Source organism: Hirundo rustica, chromosome 7, assembly GCF_015227805.2.
Source record: "Hirundo rustica isolate bHirRus1 chromosome 7, bHirRus1.pri.v3, whole genome shotgun sequence".
Lineage (NCBI taxonomy): Eukaryota > Metazoa > Chordata > Aves > Passeriformes > Hirundinidae > Hirundo > Hirundo rustica.
The window spans coordinates 18,544,041-18,566,205 of record NC_053456.1 but is presented as its reverse complement, the minus strand read 5'-3'; the positions used below and the strand labels follow the sequence as shown (position 1 = coordinate 18,566,205).

At 38.6% G+C, this 22,165-nt stretch overlaps 1 protein-coding gene across 2 annotated transcripts in view; it reads left to right on the top strand.

Moving 5' to 3' along the window:
• Nucleotides 1-8,624: 8,624 nt before the first annotated feature.
• Nucleotides 8,625-22,165, top strand: part of LOC120754911 (sodium channel protein type 2 subunit alpha-like) — a 61,114-nt gene continuing 47,573 nt past the window's right edge. The window contains exon 1 of one of the 2 annotated variants that reach the window (XM_058421284.1): nucleotides 8,625-8,668. The gene's annotated coding sequence lies outside the window, so the exon portion shown is untranslated. Of the gene's footprint in view, nucleotides 8,772-22,165 lie in introns of both variants that reach the window. The other variant, XM_058421283.1, reaches the window with a different exon arrangement.

Here is a 22,165-nt window from a genome sequence, read left to right as displayed (position 1 = left end):
AACTAAGTGAGAATTTTGAATGTTCATTGCTGGAGAGGGGAATGGCATAAGCCAAGACAGGAGCTATCTCTTCCCTGTCTTCATTCTCTCACCTTCCTCCAAATTCAAATTTTATAGCATCCCTTTCAGCTCACCCGTGAAATTCCTGTTATTTTTATCTTTCATGTTTATATAGATAAGGTGTGTAATTCACCTTTGCTGCTTGAAAATAAGATGCTCCTCATCTCTGGGTAAGTAGGTCAAATTTGGCTTTTTATGTTTACTGACAATCTCTTTACGGCCCTGTTGTTGTACTCCTGTCAGCTGTAATGCGCACATGGAAGCACTCAAGGTAACATTAAAGACTGATGGGATGACTGCTGTAACCTGCTGCTGCACGGAGATGTAGTGCCACTGCCTTTTCAGTGCAGGTCAGCTTGAAGTGGGCACACAAAGCATCCTCACCATTTATCTTTGATCTCAGGTTTGAATGGGTAAGGATTGAGACCGAACTATCTGTATGCCCAAGGTCCCCCCTTATCCTGGAGATAAAGAAAGCTTGTTTTGCTGTAAATTGGAGTTTTCCATCTTCAGGAAAATCAGTCCAATGCCATGCAAGACAAATAACAGCTCTGTGGAAGTACATGAAGTAAATGTACTTCATAAAAGTACAGGGAGTAAAATTAAGTATATTATAAATTGCTGGGTTTTGGTCTCATGGGTAGCCTAAGTGTTTCGGACATTCTTCTTGAGGAAAAGGAAAAAAAAATCCCACACCATGTAACAAATAACTTATAGTAATATTAGTTGTAAGTTTCTTAGACTATTAGTATTTTTGTCCTTTTAATGTAAATACTGTGTTATAGATATGGTTGTCTACCAGGTGTTAATAGTCATGTTTTTTAACAAAGATAATGTAACAAGGATAATGATGGAAACAAAATACACAGAAGGAACCCAAATATAGTTTATCATCGATTACAAATTTTTGAGTCTTGGGTGTCAATTGCTGCTGGTCTTACTGCTCGTAGATGTATTTTCCTATTTTAAATACTCCTAAAATACTCAAAGTTCCCTAAAAATTACTTATTTTTGGTGCTCAAAGAAGAGCTCCAGCTAGTTATTTTGTATTCCTATAGCAAGAAGTAAACTAGCCAAGGAGTCTAGAAAATGTGATGGTCTTAGAATTATATATTAGTATAGTAAATATTATTAGTAAATAAATACAAATTTTCTCTACAAATATGGTTGTAAATAGTTCTAATTTTCACTTCTAGTTGATTTGGGCCATTTAAAATAACTATGCACCTTGGTCTAGTGAGAGTGAAATGTGGAAAAGAAATCAGGCTAAATAAATTTTGAGACAGAGAAAATTAGTTAACACTACTCTGCTGAAAAAAAGTGAGGAAAAGTAAAGCAAGCATCTAAAGAAACTGTTACTCAGCTTAACACATCAGAACATGAATTTCCTTTCATTTGACACATTTTCTGGCAGCAAGTGGCTGCTATTGAAATTAATAATCCTTAATAGGATGTTAGCTTAGATGGAAATAATTTTCCATTAAAAATTGGTAATTCTATTCCTAAGATTCCATTCCTAAAATTGGTAATTCTATTCCTAACAACCTGCATCTTCTGGAAACAATACAAAACAATCTCTGACTCTAAAAGTTATGATTAAAAATTAATTAACAGTTCAAGATCAAGTTGTCGAACTTCATTCTTATGTAAAAGAAATTTCAATATGTTTACTATTCTATTCACGTAGTATGTTTAAACTTTTCTGTTAATTATGTCTGTGACTTAAGGCACGGAAATGACTGACAATTTTTTCATTTTCTTCTTAAATCAGTGATGTTTTCCTTTGAACTACTGCTATTCAACAGAACTGAATCAGGGAGTGGTTAAGAGAGGTTCCCCTTGGTATTTCATAGGAATGGCAGATGTCTTCTCACAAGTTAGCTACAGTACATAAATCAGGAGTAAGCATGTATTCCTCAGTACAACTACATCTGTAAATAAGATCAGATTCTAAATGTACAGGGAAATAGACAAGGCAAAGGCAACTGATCAGACTTCATTTTAAGGAAAGAAACAGAGTGAATGCAGTATCTCTGTAGGTCTCTCTAACTGCAGATTAGCAGAATCAGAATAGCGGAACCTTCTGAAATTCAACAAAAGCAAATGTAGGGCCCTGCACCTGGGGAGGAATAGCTCCACACGGCAGTGCGGGCTGGGCGCTGACCTGCTGGAAAGCAGCTCTGTGGAGAAGGACGACAAGCTGTCCATGAGCCAGCAGGGCCCTTGTGGCCAAGAGGTCAATGATGTCCCGGGGTGCATTAGGAAGAGCATTGCCAGCAGTTCAAGCGAGGTGATCCTGCCCTCTGCTCTGCCCTGGGGAGGCACATCTGAAGTGCTGTGTCCGCTTCTGGGCTCCTCAGGACCAGAGTGACATGGAAGTTCTGAAGCAGGTCCAGCAAAGGGCTGCAAAGGTGAGCAGGAGTCTGGGGCACCTCACTCCCAAGGAAAGGCTGAGGGAGCTGGGCCTGTTCAGCCCGGACAAGACTGAGAGAGGATCTCATCAGTGTTGGTCAGTGTCTGGAGGGAGGCTGTCAGGAGGATGGATCCAGGCTCTGCTCAGCACTGCCCAGCAAGACAAGAGGCAGAAACTGATACATAGGAAGTTCCACCTGAACACAAGGAAGAACTTTATTGTGAGGGTGACTGTGCACTGGAACACATTGCCCACAGAGATTGTGGAGTCTCATTCTCTAGAGATATTCAAAAGCTGTCTGGACACAGGCATCCTAGTAGTGTGCTCTAGGGCACCCTGCTAGAGCAGGCAGGTTGACCTCAGGACTAGATGACCTCCCATGGTCCCTTCCAGCCTTACCCATTCTGTGATTCACAGTGGACTTGGGAATGTGTTCACTGGTTTGCTACGAAGGAGTGGTACATCTTGTCTTACCTTCAGTGCTATGTATAGAAAATACTTTCCATAGAATCACAGAGTCATAGAATTGTAGAATGGTTTGCATTGGAAGGGGCTTTTAAGATCATGTAGTTCCAATCTCCCCTGCCATGGGCAGGGACGTCTCTCACTAGACCAGGTCAGAGCCCCATCCAGCCTGGCCTTGAACACTGCCAGGGATGGGGCATTTAGTAACTCCTTCTCGCACTATATTCTCCAGAGGGTTTTTTTCCTCCTAAAGCTTTTAGACAGGCCTTTCTTAAACTACTTTCTGCTGTTAGGTCAGGGTGCCCTCTTATGGAGACTGTGAGCACACAGTCCTGGTGATTCCAAGACACTGTAGTGGGCTTAGTAGACTTAGTTTATTTTACAAAATAACACAGTGGGCACAATAACTACAGGAGGTAGACAGGTAACAAAATGTTTAATTCAGACAACAGAGACTTTCTTTGAAGTAATAATTTTGTTTCTTCATAGTATGGCCCTTTGAAAATCTTCCTCTTTATGGAAGTTTTCCTTTTGATTTCAATAACAATTAAATTTCTCTATCAATTTCACGTACAAATTGTGCAAGTACAGTTAAAACTGATGGAGACAAAAATTAGTTAACATATAGGGAAAAAGACAGTAAATGTGAATGGCTAGGGTAAGACTTGATTTAAATAAATAAATAAAATTTGAAAAGCACCTAATCTCTGCCCACATTAATTTTCAATATTAATATATTAGCACTTATTTAGGTTTTAAGCCAGAATACAGATATGCATTTCATATATATAAAGTATATCCAACTTCATCTGCATTACTATGTGTGTTTTCATGTTGGAAAATGAGATAAAGCCTTACATTGATGTGGCTGTGAAATGGAGATTTCTATAAACCCATTTTATGAGTAGAAATATTTTCTTAATTTCATAGTAAAAACTTATTTTTTAAAAACTTATTATTTAAAAACTCTTTTCTTTCTACTCTAAAAGTGCTTATAAAATGGCATTTGAAATGCTAATAATATTTTTTTCATCTGTCCACACTTTTCTGGTCTTTAATATTCCATTCTCTCAGATGTAATAGATGTCACAGGCATACAGAGAAATGCAGAAGAATTTTCTTCTGGACGTATCAGGATAATATGGCTGGAAAGATACAAGCAAAATCCATGTCACACCCAGGTGAGATTTGATGTGCTCCCACAGAACAAAGTAAACAGATATTATACTGAAAACCTATTTTTTTTTTCTATTAATATTCAAAATTAAGCAGATTTGTTTAGATATTAGTCTGCAAATGAATTGCTTACCCAAGGCTGAAACAAAATACATTTTTATGCAAAATACATTTTTCTGTCCACTGAGGCTTGTCTTGTTTTATTGTGAAATGGCAAAAAAAACATGTTTCAAAAGTGAAATCAATACTCAAATGTTGCAAGCATCAAGCTCTCTAGTGACGTTTTGCACTAAATCCTTAGTTTGATCTCTCTAAGCCAACAGTGTTGGCTTAGTCACTCACTGAAACCAAACACCAAGCAATACAGAAGATGTTTCAGAAAGACTGTTTTTCTTTAAAACTTCTTATATTCAACAAGAAGACAACAAGTTCAATTCAGCCTCCTGTAAAGAGGATGCATTTCTGGATGGCAATTCCTGTAAAATAAGATAAATAAACCAACATGCAAGTCTTGAGGAGGAAGTTGGAGACCACTGTTGGTGGGCAGGTGAAAGAGTGAAAGCAGTACATTAATTCCCTTATTCAAACTGCTGTCTAGAAACAGTGTTTTCTGTGCATCCTCTGAGGCCACTGACACTGCAGCCCAGTGAGACCTTTCAGACACTGCTTCTACATTGTTTTGGAATGGGTGTACTACAGAGAAATTTGTAATTGGAAATTTTGACTGCTGCATATTTTTTCATTTTTTTTTTTTTTTTTATAGTAAGATAAAATCATAGCCACATTCTAATTCATTAGCAGGTTTTAAAAGATCTTAGTACATCACTGATAATAGTCCACTATTTCTTTAGTTCAAGCCAGTGGTAGATATACTATGGAAGAGCAGAGGAATCACACGGAGCATCACATTATTTTCTGCAATTAATAAGCAGTTTGGTGAAAGAGCACTTCAAAACACTGTGGTTTTGACTTTATGGCTAATTGTCCCAAAATACATGGTATATAAATATGTATTGTCTATGATAATATTAACTCATTTCATCGAGAAACATCTTGCAAATGGCTTATCTTAAAATACAGAATATATGGTAAAGTGAGGAGAAGATAGACAATATAATGCCAGAAAGAAACAGCCAACTAGACAGTGTCAATAGTGAAGTCTGATGGTAGAATTTTTATAGAAATATTTAAAACTACTAATTAAGAGGAAGGGAAGATTAAAATAAATGCACGTTAAAAATCCAAATGAAAGGTTTTTTTAGACTGTTGAGGAAGTTGCTGATCTTGGCGCAGTGCAGAGACATCAGTAAAGCAGTCCTGAGACAGCAATATTTCATTACTGACAGAAAAAAGGATTGCTGGAGAAGAAAATAGGATTTCTGAGCTATCCAGTCCTGTGATGAGACCATGACATTAATACAAGCATTGTGGCTTTAACATGGCTGAATGCCAAGCCAAGACTTTCTGAAACCAATTATTGACCATCTCCTTGCTGATCATGTTAATGAATAAAGTTAGCAGATTATGTGGTATAATGTTCTTCAGTGGGAAGCATGGGCAGAGGGTAAGTCTCTTCTGTTCTTCAGGATGATCTGTTGTAAGTGGCAAAGTAGAAAAGGAACTGAAGGACAAAACATACGAAAAATTGTGCCAGCTTTTGGAGAAAAGATGCTGGTAACAATCTGCAGTGATTTTCATCCTGTAAATACTTCCATATGGGTCATTTTGGTAGGTATTAAACATTTTTCTTCCAGTATCTTTATATTCAGCATGTTTGTATCCATGCTTTACTTCTTTCATGTATAGGATTGATGAGATTATAAATAGTGTCCTCACTATTTTTCTTCAGGAAGCAATGCAGCTGTTAAGAAATGTACTGATTACAAAGCCATATCCACTTTGAACACTAAGTGGTGCTATCATGTTAAATATTTCAATGCACTCTTCTCCCTTAGAAACAGGTTGTAGCACCTGATAAATGCCATAACTTTTCACTTATTAGATTGCAATTACAGTTATGTTCCTAGTAATAATGGTGATATTGTTATTATTATTATTATAGTTTTATTACAGTATTGTGCATCACTAAAACTTTGTGAAACCAGAGACCAAATAAGTAAAGTAGCTGTAGTGTACTCATTGTCTGTTCAACTCTAGCATTGAGTAATTGCAGCCAAGTAATGAATTGCAGATGTTTTTATATAAACAGATGAAAAACAGGACTGCTGTGCAGAGATACTTTTGAATGACCTATTTCAATTTATTATAACAAATTACATATTTGGTATTAATTTAGCATTCTGTGTTGTAAGAAAATCTATTGGGTGTATAATGCATATTAATTTAAAAAGAACTTTCGTTATTTGCTGACTACACGAGATTCATTCTATGGATTATCACAGGGCTGTCTGTCCCTAAGACAGACATGACTATTCCAGTAATATATATGGAAATATTACAGATTTCAACATAGCCAAGGCATTCAGAAAGTTGTTCATCATCACTAAAATGTGGAAATGATGAAGAAAAGAAGAAAATTGGAAATAACTTGAAACAACATTGAAAAATGGGAAAACTCCCTTTAGTTTGGTGGAGTTTTGAGACTTAAGGAAAAAAAAATCCTCTGCATGTGATCTCTTTCAGTTTAAAATTCAATTTTAAATGCATGCAGAAATCTAAATGATTTCATTTGCGGTCACCAAAATCAGAGGTGTCTCCTGTAGTGTTACAGCTTCTTAAGGATCTTTGTTATCAAATAGTGTTACAATAACAATAATGCAGGAAATGAGTGCCTTTTTTGTTTTAATTTAAATGGATGTACTCAAGGAACTGGTTTCTTTCAGCCAGTCAGGAATAATATGGATATTGTTTCAAGCAGGTTCCATGTGGCGGGATGCTGCTACCAAGTCAGGTAATGGGGAAATGTCTTAAGTGTCCTGTAGAAACTTGTGACCTGCTGCCTCTGCCAAAATAATAGAAGTGAAAAGGAAAACGCCTTCTTAGCATGTCCTCCTCCCTGTCATGGTATGCTGGTGCTGCATCAAGAAAAGTGAGATTTCGGGCAAGAAAATGTGAGCACAGAAATGAGGATCATGTAAGAACATTTTCAAATATGCTTGTGAGATTTGATAATTTATTGTTAGAATGGAGGTGAAGATTTTTTCCTAAAGATTGGAAAAACAATTGGTATTACAGAATTGGCATTCTGTTTTGACAGATATGGTATATATGGAATTTTCATACTCTGTTGCCAAAACTATCTTGTGTTACCTGCAGCGGCAGGGAATTCCAGGTATTTTCAGTGACTTTTATGGTCTTATGCTATGACCACAGACAAAACCTACAGCTGTGACCTATTTATACAGCCCTCAAGATGCACCAAAGCTTTATGAACATTGGAACAAGGCAATCGATGCAGCCAGTGTGCCCAGGCCACAGCAGGAGACCTTCAGGAATAGGAAGCACTGATTGTGAAAAGTGCTGGGAAGCAGTGGCAGGCTGCCATTTACCTTTGGGACTAAGCATTTCAGCTTAGGCTTAGCTGTGGCTTCAGCTGTAGGGGGTTTTGATACACATTGTAAAAACTATGCTCTGTGGCTCTTATGCTTACTGCTCTTCAGGTGCCGATTTCCCCCTAAAATCTGCACAGAATTATTGTCTGTTGTCTACATCCAAAAGCAAGGGGCACGTACTTATTCTCTAAACAAGAACGTAGCTCCTCTGAGACACTTCGTGGAGTAATGTATCACATAAAACACCTGTTCTCTCACTCTTCTGCAAGCTGGCTTGTTTTTCATTGCAGGTTTCCAAGAGACATTCAGAAGGTATTAGACTTAGTCATCAGTAGGAGAAACACACATAAATGCTTGTAAAAGCTCATAAGGCAAATGTATTATGTTACTACCTTGAATTACAGCCAAGGATACCGTGTCTTCCTCTCGGAAACCCGTTTAGCACTGGACGTGAATGAATAGCAGAGGGAAGTGTGGCTTTGCTCTTACTGGAGCCGACCCACGCGCCACGGGAAGGGGCGTCCCGAGAGGGAGCGGACGGGACGCGCTGCGGGCAGGAGCGGGGGACGCGGCGGCCCCCCGCTCTCCATCGTCCCGACCCTTCCCCGCCCCGGCTCCCCGCTGCCGGCCGCCCCGGAGCTGCCGCCTCCGCCTGTCCCGGGGCGGCGGCGCGTCACCCCCGCCCCCCGGCGCAGCCCCCGGCGGCGGTAGGACCCCGCTCTGGCTCCCCGAGGGACCGGAGGTCAGGGGCGGGATGGCCGCCCGGAGAAAACGCGCTGTCTAGCCCTCACGGTTCTGCCTGGCCGGCAGCAGCATCCCGCCTGCAGCGGCTTCCCCGCGGCGCGCTCCCTGCGCGCTCCCTGCGCTCCGCGCTCGCGGCCGGGCGCGCCCGGCGGGCGGTGTCGGCGCGCTCCGCGAGGGGGCGCTGCGGCGGCGGCGGGCGCGGCCGGGCCGGGCGGGGCCGGGCGGGGCTCCCGGAGCGGAGCGGAGCGCGGAGCGCAGCGGCGGCGCCCGGGGCGCGCCTACCTGTGGCATGGGAGAGGTGAGTGGCGCCTTTCCGCCGGCGGGTTGGCGGGGTCTTGCCCGGACTTGGGCCTAAGATGCCCGGGCTCTCCCGGGAGGTCGGCTGGAGCGCTTGAGTAAAAGTAGGTGCGGTATTCGGTTGAGTCTCTTGTCTTCGCTTTTCTCTTTCCCGTCCCCGCGGCGTCGGACCTTTCTCCTTTTTTCTTTTCCTTATATTTTTTAATGAATTTATTTACTTGGCATTAGCATTTGGGGGGCTGCTTTACCGACGAGTTTCGGGTTCTCCTCCAGTTTGTTAAGTTCTCTCCTATGCACCTACCAAGGAAAGAAAATTAGTCTCGCATGAAGCTACATGCGAGGGACCGCTTGGTACCTCTGTGGTAACAAAGAAAACGTGTTCCTCCTAATTTGCTGTGAAATGTGGTTTGCTGCTGTGTAGGGGGAGCAGGGTAGGCGCTAGATAGAGGATTTTCCTCTGTGTCATCATGTCCCCTTCGTTGCTAGGCAGTGGTGACCACATCTGTGGAAAGATGGAAGAAGCAGGGAGGAGAGAGCAACAGGAAAAGCCAGGAAGAAGAGCAGAATTTCCTCTCGGGCAGCCTTACCTGCTGGGTATTCTTGCAGAGAATTAACACCAATGCATTGATCCTTCTCTATGCACCTGTTTCCTTAACTCTAAACTTTTGGCATTCCAGCTTATAGTTCAAGTGCAGCAAAGTTATTTTGTTCAGCCAAATTGGTTTGTCACGACTTTTATACAAAGAGAAGTCGTTTATAGAAGTGTGCTTTGTGCTTCCCGTAAGTGGCACTGCTTCAGACTCGGGGGAAAAAAAAAAAAAAAAAAAAAAAAAAAGTCTTGATAGAAAAACAAATTATGGGAACAATCCTTACATGAAAGAGTGTAGGGATTTATGAAAAGGAAGCTTTTAGTCACAACAGAAGTCGCCCTTTCCCCCTCCTTTTGTAGAATCAGATTTTGCTGTTTAACTTGAGGACTCCATTGTGTTTAATGTTTCTTTGTTCATCAAAATATCTTACAGCTCCTGGATTATATTAAAAAAATCTTCTAGTCTGAGTGGGATAAAAAGCAAAAATTAAGTTATGGAAGAGTAGATTTAATGTTATTTTTCCCAGCTGAACTTGTTGAGCTTGAGCAAATACATGTATATGAATTATTAACAAAAAAAAAAAAAAAAACCAAAACCAAACAAAACCCCTCCCTAAAAAACAACAGCAATCAAAGAAAACCCCCAAACCAAAACAAAACCACTGACCAACTCCCCCAAAATTAGTGTTACTCTATGACATGTTTACGATTTGATGCATAGCACCACAGCACCGTTAAGGTGTGAATTTTCATATGGAATGAAAGGCAGTTCTGACACTGCCATTTTCATGTCAGCTATATGTGCATCTAAATATTTTTCAGCTTTTAAGTGGACTGAAAATGTATTAGCATCTGATGGGTTGCTGTGTTGTTGTCACTGTTTGCCAAACACAGCTGTTGTAGGCAAATAGGAGGAATCCATCCTGTATGCTGGCTCTGATCTCCCTGTGAGAAACACAACGGCTTCTTGGCTGGTCCCGATGGAAAAGGGTGTGTCAGGGTGGGAAGGCAGAGCTCTGTGTGTGCATCACACACAGATTTGGGATGCTCAGAGGTGTGTACAAGGGCCATGCTGGCCATTAGCCAGTCCGAGGGCTTTGATGTCACCCACCCCTCCATCCCTGCCATGTCTCTGGGTTGGGGATTCTAGAGGGTAGTTTCATGTAGGCTCTTGTTTTTTCCTTCTTTGTTACCTATATTTAAAAATATGGTTTTTAACTGGCCATCTAAAAGGTGTATTTAGCTAAAGTTTATGCAAGTGCAGTCTTTATGAAAATACAAGTTTTGTGTAAATCTTAGGCATTGATAATTTTATATTATTCCTAAAATACACAAAAGCAAACATTGCCTTTTCCATATTTCAAACATTATTCGGTGTTTGCAGATGAAATTCAAAAGAGAGAAATGGAAGTGGGTAAAACAGGTTGTTGGTTGTAAAACTGCACACGTTAAAAAAAGTGCTAAGGCCAGACAAATAGTGTAAGACATGAACAATTCTGTGGGCTTTTAAACAGATTTTGTTAGCCTAAGGTTTTATTACCAGCAGTACAATGTTGATATTGAAAGCTTTTGCCTTCAATATTTTATCATAATACTTGTTGCTCTTATTTGAGGCAAGGATGAAGCTTTGAGGTAATATTGAAAACCACTTTGTTTTTCTTTGTATAAGTAAATATAATTTATTGCTAATGCATACTCACGTATGTATTATTAACACATATACAGAAGTGGTGATAGCCTGTAGAAGACATTCCATCTTATTCCATCTTATTCCAGTCCAAAGAACAATACTGTACGTAGATCTAATCCTTCAGGAGTATGTGTCATCATTTAGTTATTTTATAGGGACACTGAGTTGGGTGCCTTCTGCAGCATGTCCTTTGGGACTGCACAAGTGCACATAATCCAGAACACATGGCGACAGAACTGGTATAATTTAATCTTCAAAAATGTTTTCCTTTCCTGCTGAAATAAATTGTAAACTCAGCCAAGGACAAGGATGTATTTATCAATAATAATTACAGATGTCATGCTCCTTAGAGAGGGTTGAGTCATCCTAAATGATGAGTGATTGCTCTGGTTGAAGCACTTGTGTTCAAAGCATGCTGTCTGCTACCAGGGCAGGTTTTCCATTAATTGTCTTCTTCCTCTTATTAAGGTCTCTGTCACCATTAACTAGTTGATTTCTAGACAGGAGACTAACTCTTTCTCAAAATTTTAAGTACAGGTTGCATTTTCCCCTGTGATGTAATATGTTCAGTATAAATAGTTTTATTCAAGTTGTGGAAGAAATCCATTGCAGAAGTTTAGTATCAAAGCAGAAGTTTGAAAGAAAAATTAAATAATCTTGTATGCAGTTGTTGTGTACTAGACAAAGCCCCTCCCTCCCCCCCCCCCACCCCCTGAGAAATTTGGATATATTTTCATATGTTAAAAGATAGATTTAATACAGTTATTTCCATAGAAGTTCTGTCATGCTTTCTGTGAGGACTGGGCTCTCTATTTGAAAAATCTCATGAAATTTTCTTGTCTGCAATTCAACAGGTTAAATAAGGAAGAACACTAACAATGCTCCAGCAAGCCTCTTTTGTGCACTTTTGTGACGTATTTGTGACATATATTAAATGGGAGTCACTTCTGTATCTAAAGTTTTAATTGATTCTTAGGTTATTACTGTGTTGATAAAACCACTGATGCATGGATCTAGGCTGGGGTTTTTTTTTTTTTAAAGTTGAAACTATAGCATTCTCAAATGATGCATTTGCAGAATCGTTATCCAGTGTTATCCTGTATATTTGGACTTAAAATTCTTGTTTGAAGTTGCCATATTTTAGTGGGGCCTGAGCGGCCAGGAGACCTAAGGTGTCTGTGTGTGCCCTTGCAGTGTTGCATGCTGCTGCAGAGGGGCTGGAGCAATGCTCTCTAGCAGCTGTCCCCCGTGTGCATGCAGGGGTGGGCTGTGCTGGGGTCCCTCATCACTGGTGCTGTGCCCAGGTGCTTGCCAGCCTGCAGAGAGATGGTGCCATTTATGTGCACCCAAAGCAGGAGCTGGCAGGTCATCTTTTTTCTGTCTTGGGTGCTCCCAAGACCCCACCAATTTCTGGGACAAAACAGGCAACCCCTTTGCGTTTGACTCCCTGTATGGCTTTTGTCTGGACAACAGTGATTCACTGAATACATTATCCTGGTAGGAAAATGAATAGATAATCAGTGATGATGTACTACAGAGGAAAAATAACCAAATCAAGCATCATCTTGACAATCTGATTTAATTTTAAAGTGCATGTAACTTCACAATGCTTTCATAGATACTGATTTACCTTGCTAGAGTATCATTGATAAGGGGGTTTTCTGTGCCTTAAATGTGAAATATAAAAGCCAGCTGTGTTCATTATTGTATCTCCATGTTTCCTGAATGTAAGATACATGTCTTAGACTATTTACAAAATCCCTGGGAAGTATTTTGCCCAACTCTTTCTACTGTGTTTATAAAACTTATATACCAGGGGTTAAGCTATTACAGATTGTATAAAGGTCACATTTTTCCTTTCCTCCTGCACTTGCTGTATTTCTTTTCTTTCTACAATTTCTTTAGTAATCCTTGACTGTTTCATACCTCACCTCCCTTACCATAGCCACCCTTTCCTTCTGATATACCTCATCCCCCCAGCTGCCTCCACCCACTGCACTGGGATTTCCCTCCCAGGTGAGACACAGTTCTGTTCTCATGCTGCATGTTTAGAGGAAATGTTTGATATTTGATCAGACAGCAGCCAGGAAGGAGCTTTTTTGTTTCTAGTACCCAAATAATTAATGTGAATATACTTCTTGACCATCTGGCTTGCTCAGCTAGCATGCAAATTCTTTATAATAGTGAGAAATGTGCCTTCTGAGCAGCTGGCCAGCCAGTGAGAAAATGTTTATTTTGAAGGTGTGTGTGCTTCTTTTTTTTGACAGACTTTCATAGGGAAGGAGTGTTTCAAGGTGTTTTAGGGATAATATTTGATAATATTTTGTAGAAGTTTCTGTGGCCTAATAAAGATTATTAATTAGATTAAATAAATTGAATTAAAGAAGAGTCCTTTTGTTTTGAGCACCTAATAGCCATGATCACCTGTTTTGTAGTTTTTTCCTTCATTCTCTTTCCATCTGATCACTGGAGGCATATTTTATTTTTTTTATCTTGTTATATCTTTTTCCTTTCACTAAATTCAATCAAAGTTCTCTCCTTCTTTGTATTGAAGATACTACTCCATGAATGATGTAAAAGAATAAAATTACGACCTTCAGAAAATAATAAATAAGGATGATGTTCAAGTTTTTCTGTTAAAAATCTGTTCTCATGTTGAGGACAATGTTCCTCCTGTCTTTGGACAAATGTGTCAAATGACAGTGGCTTAGTACTTTGCAAGTAATTTAAGAGTGATAAATGTGTTTACCAGCAAATCAACTAGCCACAAAATCCTTTCACATGATTTTTGCATCATGTATGTTCTTGTTGGTATCTTTTAGGTGGAGATGGGTGTTTAATTGAAGAAGTCTCCAGTAACTGTTTATCCAAAAATGGTGTTTTAGTGCCATTCCTCTTAGCTGTAACATTATGTTTATAATGGATATGTATTCTCTTCTAGTTTTAGAAAGTTTTACATGAATTTGCAGATACTAATTTCTTCTTAAGCTCATAGAGCTGTTTTTTGGCTAAGCTAAAAGGAATAATGTACACTTCTGGAAATCTAAGAGATGCAAAGAACTGAGTGGGAAGGAATGCAGGCACAGACTAATAGGATATTCCCCTCTCCTGATGAATACTTGATTAAATTATTTATTCCTACTCTATGACTGGGAAGGAAGAAGCAGAAGGTTTTGAAGCTGAATGTCATTCTGCAGTGCTGACAAAGTGCAGTGGCTCTGGTGGTCTGGACTGAAAGAGCTGTTTTCTTTTTGTCTGATGTAGAAAACGGCAGTGTACTATGTGAAAAAAAAAGAAAATTACTTTTTTAAACCAACTGCTGCAATTTATATCCTGCTCTTTTAAATGACTGTTTTCTGTGAATGCCTTGCAATTCTGTTTTATACTGCACAACCACAGTATAATTAATAACTGCTTTCTGCAGCAAGATAGCAGTTCAGGCAAAGACTCCCTTGTTATAGGGAACTGTGTCCTATTGCACATGTATTAAGAACAGTTTTGTGCCTACAGTGAAGAACAAGATTAGAGTTAGTTTTGGTTGGGTTTTATTGGTTTTTGGGGCAGATGGGGGGAGGGAGGATTTTTTTCACTCTTTGTCCCCTATATGCTCATGACTGCTTTTAGGTACTGTTGCTGTAGGAATATTTTCAAACATTTGTCTGTAGGTTGCCCATACTCACCTGGTGCTTTGTTGAGGAAAATCAATGATTATCAAGTGTCATTTCTGAAAGTATTCCTAATGGCTCTAGATCTTAAACACTGATAACCATCAGGGCATGCTGATCTTGCAGTAATAATCCCAGTGGGACTCTTATCAAGTGCTTTCATGTGTGGGAGGTGGGGCCTTTAATGGTCAAGAGGGTGTTTAACTCTCTGTGCTGGAGACAGGGACAGACCTGTCATCAGGGGCACGCAGAGACATCTTTCACCCCATCAGGCTGCTCAAAGCCCTGTCCAATCTGATGTGTTGAGCCACACCAAGGGTCCAGGTGGGTTTGTTCAGAAGGGTTATGAATCCCTGAGTTCAAGGCAGGTGATTCCAAGCCAGTAGATGGTTCTGTGACTTCTGAATAAGCATTATTGGCTGACACATTTCTGTGCAGTTCTTTTTTTTCTATCAAGTGGCATGCCCTGAGAAGGCAGCGTGAACTTGGCAGATTTCTTTTCTTAGTCTTGCTGCTAATAAAATGATTGCAAGCAATTTGAATATTTCACAATTTACAAAACCTAGGTCAATAAAACTACCAACTTTGTCTCTTTATCCTTAATCATTATGTTTTAAAGCATGCTTCTGGAAAATAAAGATATCTGGCATTTTAATCTGAGGTGAAAAAGAATTTTTTTCCTATTCTTTGTATGTTGTCAATGACCAGAAGAGGTGATTGAACCAGAACACTACATTTATCTTTGTCTAAAGATTATGATGAAAAAGCTCATAGAAGTCTATCCTTTTCTCTCTGATCTTCAAGAATTTTTTATACCTAATTGCTGAACATTACTTCTCATTGTACAAGCAGTGACATCCTTTAAAATGGATTTTCAATCAGGTAAAATTGGTTGTAGGATGTATTTCCCTGGCTAGATTCTAGTACTATTAATGGTAATACATCATTAATAGTTGTCATAATTTCAGTATATTTCAATAATCCAATGTGTAGTGTTTTACTGCTGCTTCTTATTAATTTTTCAGCTGGCAATTGGTATCAGCCAGTGCAGCCTTGATTTTGAAACTCTAAATTTAAAATGCGGAGGGTAAAATATGTTCAGTGGGGGAAAAACAATTATTAAATTAGATTAATATTTTGGAATTGTCTTTCCTTTTTCATTCAGCAGGTTTTGTTTTCCTTTAGAGGATACTGTCGTATCTGTTTATTTGTTCATCATTTCCTCTACAGGTGCAAGAGTAGCAGTAACTTGGGTGTTTTGTTTTATAATGGCTTAATGTAATCCAGTTAACTTTTCTTGTCTGTTTACATGATCTAGAACAGGAGCAATTTTCAAAAGCAAGTAAATATGGAAAATAAATGAAAACATGAGATGTGTTTCCAGCTGTCCTTTAGTCTTCAGTGGTGAGGGTTTTGTATGAGAAAGTCTCCTGTTGTATTCTTGCCAACTCGACGTAATGTCAGATACGTTTGAATGCAGACCTGTCTCACAATATAAAGCCAAGAATAAAAAGGAATGATGGATGACAAATACTTTGGAAAATGTTAAGACTTTCGGATTTATGCCCCAGAGAAAACTACTGCCAAATTTGCCTTGAAATTCCTTTGTTCTGGCTTATGATCACATGAATGTCTGAAAATGACTGATAAAGACTAAGAGAATTACCATTGTTTATAGGAAAGACTGTGGTCATAAGAAAAAATTTCCTTTTAAAAATAACTACACCCCTGAAAAAAACTGAGCAAAACGGACAGTGTGGTAAATCCAGGGCTGATTTGTTTGTGAAAGAGGCCTGTGGTTGTCAAACTGGTTTCACCTTGACACTTTATAACTTGTTTTCAAAGTTTCTCTCACAATCTCTTTTCCTTTGTCTTTCACTTGTGATGGGAAACAATTCTGTATTAAACTAGTTCTGACTGTTAGAACATGGAGAAAAACCAAAGGAAATGCTCTCTAGCTCTTTACTTCCGCCACTGGCATAGTTGTGGATTTAGTTTGGTTAACAGTTGGCTTAAATTAGGATGATGATGAGGGTGCCTGGTTTGCTTGGTTTTTTTTTTTTTTTTTGTCATGAATTTGGCATGAGTAAAAAGGCTACCCATGCTTCCCCTAATTCTGTTACGTCCACTCTAAGTGCTGTGCTGTTTGTAATTTTACCATGTTCTGCAAGTTCTTACATTACTGTTAAGACGTACATATTTTGTGTATATATTTTCTGCTTCAGCTAGAGGAGCTTCTTTGAATCTCCAAAACATTTTGATTTGTCTGTACCCTCCTGGCCCCTCCTGGCACCTTTGCTTGATGGGTATTCCTGTAGGTATTCCATAGCTACTGTGTCAAAGAGAAGACTTGATCTTACATTATTTTTCATATTTATAAAAAATGGTGGTTTTTGTAAACTCAAAGAAATGCAAAGTAAGTGAATTGTTACTATTAAGTGAATTTTTAATAATGTAAGTTAATTTTTAATATTAATGTGCCATATAATTTGAATTGGTTAGGACGGAATATGCAGATGACAACTAACAGGGTACAAACTGGTAACATACTATGGAACAAAAGTCACAGGTGGTAAGGACCAAAGCAGACATGTAAAAGAAACTTCATTCTGCGACAAAGCTTTGGCAATGGACTTCCATTTAAAAGTTCTGTCCACAGGAACGAGATATTTTGGAGTGATGCTGATGCCACTAGTTTATACTGCACCCCATCACAGAATCACAGAATGGGTCAGGTTGGAAAGGACCACAGTGGGTCATCTGTTCCAGCCTCCCTGCTCAAGCAGGGTCATCCCAGAGCACAGGGCCAATCTGTACAAAAACCTTTTACTTTCTGAGTAATTGAATCTCCACTAAAAGGAAAAAGCAACCAACGAAAAAATGAACAAATGCAGTTTTAAATGCCATCATGGTGTCAAGTGTTCTAGCATATTCTCTCTTTCTTTCTCATGCTTGTTTATTGGGAAGCAGACAGTGAACTTTGTCAATGAGGCTGACAGCCTGAAAGTCTCTTGTACCAGCTCAGCATTGTGTTTCAGGCTGTTGAACTGAACGGAATAATTGGTATTGAACTCTCATTTCAGTTTTACGGGCTTATTCTGCTTCTGTGGCTTTTTTAATGGATGTCATTAGTAAACAATTTTTTCTGATACATACAGAAACTCAGTAATATACTGGAAGGAACAAAATCCTTTTTGAACCTAACAGGTGAACCTTTTCAAGAACATCCTGCCATACATCTCTCTGTTGATGTAGGCTGATGCCATTTTCCACTTTCAGTGTGTTTGCAGGAAGCTCTAGAATGGATATGGGAATTTTTCCCCCACATTGCTATAAATTGAGCCAGGTTTTACCAGTCATCCCAGCCTGTATCCATTTGCAGAACAGTAGCTGAGTCTTTCTAGGAAATTAGACCAGCGCAGAAAGTAGACTCAGATTACACTAATGAGACCATTAAATGAGATATAGGGAGCCTGTCTGGCCAGAAAGAGGAATGGAAAGAGGTCTGGCTGTACTCCTTGATTTATGTTTTTTACATTGTGCAACCAGTTTTCCCGTTCTCTGTGTTTACTTTGGTGGGAGGGTTGCTTTCTTCCTCCCCCTGCCCCCCCTCCTTCTTTTTTCCTATGTTCTCTTATTTGCCAAAAGGAAAAAAAAATCTTTTCAAAAATTTGAGGGAGAAGACCTGACATAAGTGGTATTTGCAGGCTGAAAAGTTCATGACAAAGCACTAACAAAACACATTGGCTTTCTAAGGTCTTCCAAATTATTTGTCTGTTCAGTCATGCTCTCTGACCATTTTACAGAGGTCTTAATTTTCTTCGTGGAAAATCAAAGTGCAATGAAATGGCTAAGTTTTAAAATAGTTGTTAGAAACATCTAATAAAGTTCTATCATGTTTATTAGGTCATAATACAAATGTTACCCATAACAGCAAATAAATATTGCTTCAGAATTTTAGCAGTTTTCAGTTAATGGAAAAAATTTTTTCTATTATAGGTAGGTATGTGCTTTTCTGCTATGCTGTACATGCTAATTTTTGGAGCTTTCTGGTAGGTAAAAACCAGACAGTGTACATTTAGTGAAACATAGGTTTCTGTTCTGTAGTATGTTACTAATTTATATCCTTTTAGTTTATTATTATTATTCAAGAGGACTTTTCAAATATAAAAAATCTTCAGGTTATTAAACCTTGATTTGGGGAAGTTTATAAAGCTCATTCAGTTGGAGTTCGTAATTCACTTTTGTTGTTCTGGGGGAAACTTCCAGCAGCATTTTTTTGGGAACTGTACTGGTTTTGCATCATTTATCACTGTTGCTTTGCAGTGGTGACTTGTGTTAGTGGTGGCCCAGTATTGAAGCAGAACACAAAAGGGAGAATGAAATTTTGATAACAGGCAAGCAATAACCTACAGCAATTATTCCAGAGCTTCACCTACAAGAATATGTGCCAGAGGGCTGGAGCCTGCAGCTGGTGCTGAAGGCTCATAGACAGCAGGGATAAGAAGCCTGGGCTCCTCCATGAGGAGCAAGTTGAAGACCCAGTGTGAGTGTGGGGTAGCAACCTCAACACATCCCTTGAAAGTGCTTGTACTTACTGCAGATTATGTAAAGTTAACCTTAGCCTCCTTTTGAGCTGGATTTTGAACGCTCTGCCTTGAAAAGATGCCTACCAAGCTATATTTTCCTCTGATACCTGCAATTTTATTTTATGTAAGTTACTATTAATTCAACACCAAAGGTTTTATTTGAATTTTGCTTTCTTTTCTTTTTCTGTGGCTGCAGTTGATACAAACTATCATTTCTACTTCAGACACAACGTAGACATTCCTTACGTGGAAAAATCAAACAGGATGTATTCTAACTTTCATGGAATTGGTCATAAATCAGAAGAATACTGCATTAATGACAGTTATTTCTGTAACCACAGTGTTGGTACAGCCGTAGGGATCCCAATCCATTAACTTTAATCTGATAGAGGTAAGGCATCCAAGACAATTTTAAATAAATTTTATTTAAAGTTATCAGAATGATAACCAGACTCAACCATTTCACAGTCTAGCTTAAAAAAATTATAACAAGGGGTTCAGCTGCATAAGTTAGAATAAATCACTTGGAGATGGTATAACGTACAAACATTGAGTGATTTACTTGGAGCATTCTGATAAATGTGGCTCCACATTTATGACACTTGTAAGAGTCAAAGTGATGAAAAATCTCGTGTACGTGGATGTGTGCAGTTTCTTTGCTGTGCACAATGTTTGGGTACTTTGTAATATAATTGCATTTAATTTATTTAGTACTGTATTAATAATTCATTAATACAAACTTATGAGGTCTGAACACGTTGTGCAGTAGTTCTGATTTGCTGCTGAGTCAGTCACTCTGGGGAGTAAATGGATTTTCAGAGGATATATTTTGATGGTTCAACAATGGATTCCCTGGGAAAGTTCTAGCACCTAGCTATTAAAAAAGGAAAAAGGCTCTCATTTCTTTCCATGTTCCCAGAACTACTAATTTTGGGAGTCTGGCTGTTACATCCTAAGGAGGTCAAATAGCTAAAACAAGTTTAAGTGTTGTACTCTGTTTTGTGACTAACAATTATTGGTGATAAGGACTCTGTGTGAAGAAGATAAACTTATCCTTTGTGATAGTTGCCCTTCCTTCATGCTCTTTCAGCTAAGGAATGCAAGGAAAACACTGTACAAGTACCATGATTATTTGAAAATATGTGTAGAGAGTATTGTTTCATAGCTTAATCTCTAAGTAGCTACATTGTTATTATGTAGTATCCATTGAGATATTGCTAATTTCTGTTTATCTTTTAAGCGTCAAAACAAGAAGTTAGAGACATGCTCATTTCAATCACAGATAGAACTAATATTTAAAAGACTTTATGATTGTCTTTGCTATGAATTTATGCTGAAAGATTATCCAGACTTGAAAAGATGAAGGTCATAATGTAATTAATTTGATATTATCATCTTTGGTGTCATAAAAAAGTGTTTTGGAGCAAAGATAACCAAGGGGACATTATTAGGGCTTTGTGGTGGAAACCATGTAAAGTCTTGTTTTGTATTAAATTTGTTAAATGACACATAAATAGCAGCAGAAAATTGAAGAAGGGATCTGGAGAAATGAGGAGGAAAAAGCCCAACACATGGATAAAGAAACCTTGCAAGACTGAACGCCGGGATTTACAAAAACAAATCTGCCCCACAATATAACATAGACACAAAAAATGTAAAACTGAGTTTCAGTGACTGGTGTAATTTATGTGACTCACAGAACAGATTCACTGAATTCATGTCACCTGATGAAAATTCTGAGATAAGATCTTTTACTATAAATACACGAAAGTAAGAAGCACTGGTGGGCTACTGAAGTGAATAACAGCCTTAGTGTAGGAGCAAATCTGATTATAAACTTGTGTTTAGGTTGTAAGAGGAGTTAACAGGCTGAGGAGGCTTTAAATTAGTCTTATTATGCAGAGAGTTGGCTACATGACTTATTTGGACCTAACTGGAAGCAAGGTCTTGATGTTTTGAGCAATGGTTCTCTGGTCTGGAAAAATGTCCAAGTAGTCATGCAAATAACAGAAATACCATCCTTGCTAGAATAAAACTATGTGTATATCACATTTCTGGCAATGTATCATGTTTTTCGCAGTTCTTCCATGCCTTGTCAGTAGTAAAAATCTCCTACTGTTTTTTGTTTGCTATGTGTTGGCTCTATTCCAAACTGGCTGCTTGATACATGGGGATTGAATTGCTTGTTTGTGAGGACTGAATTTCCTAGATCTGAGCCCGACGAATGCATTGTCTGACATAAAGGAAAGCCAGACTGATCTGCCTTTAAGTGGTTAAAGATTCTAAAATTGGGTTTATATTAGAGAATTCTTCTTTTTTTAGATCAGCTATAGCATCCTCTATCTTTAAACGTTTTTCATTCCTGCAGTGTTAATATTTTTTTATGTCTTCTGTGTATTACCATAAGCTCATAAATTGAAATCAGAGGCTATTGAATTGAAAATATCTAGTTTAGAATACCTTTGGAACTGATACAGGACATGTAAGGCTACTTTCATATAAGGAGTAGAATCCATTAAACTGAACAGAAATGCATTTTTTCTTCCATAGGCATTTATTTTGGTTTTAAAAATTATTTTCATGAAAAAGCTGTAGAGAATGAAATGCAGACAAAAGAATGACATGGTAAAATATTTTCTTTAAACATCAGCTGTCCTGCTCCACCCACTTAGTGCTGTTGCATTGGCACAATCTGTTGTTGAGAAGTATCAGGGGTGAAATGTAGCATGGGTCTAATCTATTCAGTCTCAAAGCAATAAATAATTCAGAAACCTTTTAGTTCTTACTGATGTTTAGGAGCAGATACTTTCTAGATTAAACCACTGTCCAAAGAATTTTCTGGATTTGTCTTACAGCCTCCTGCTTGTTTTGCAAACAGTCACAGAATTGTGACATTGAAGAAATTGAATAACCCCAGCTTATTTTCTGTAGAAATTGATGGCTGCGTCACTGCTCTATTAAAATA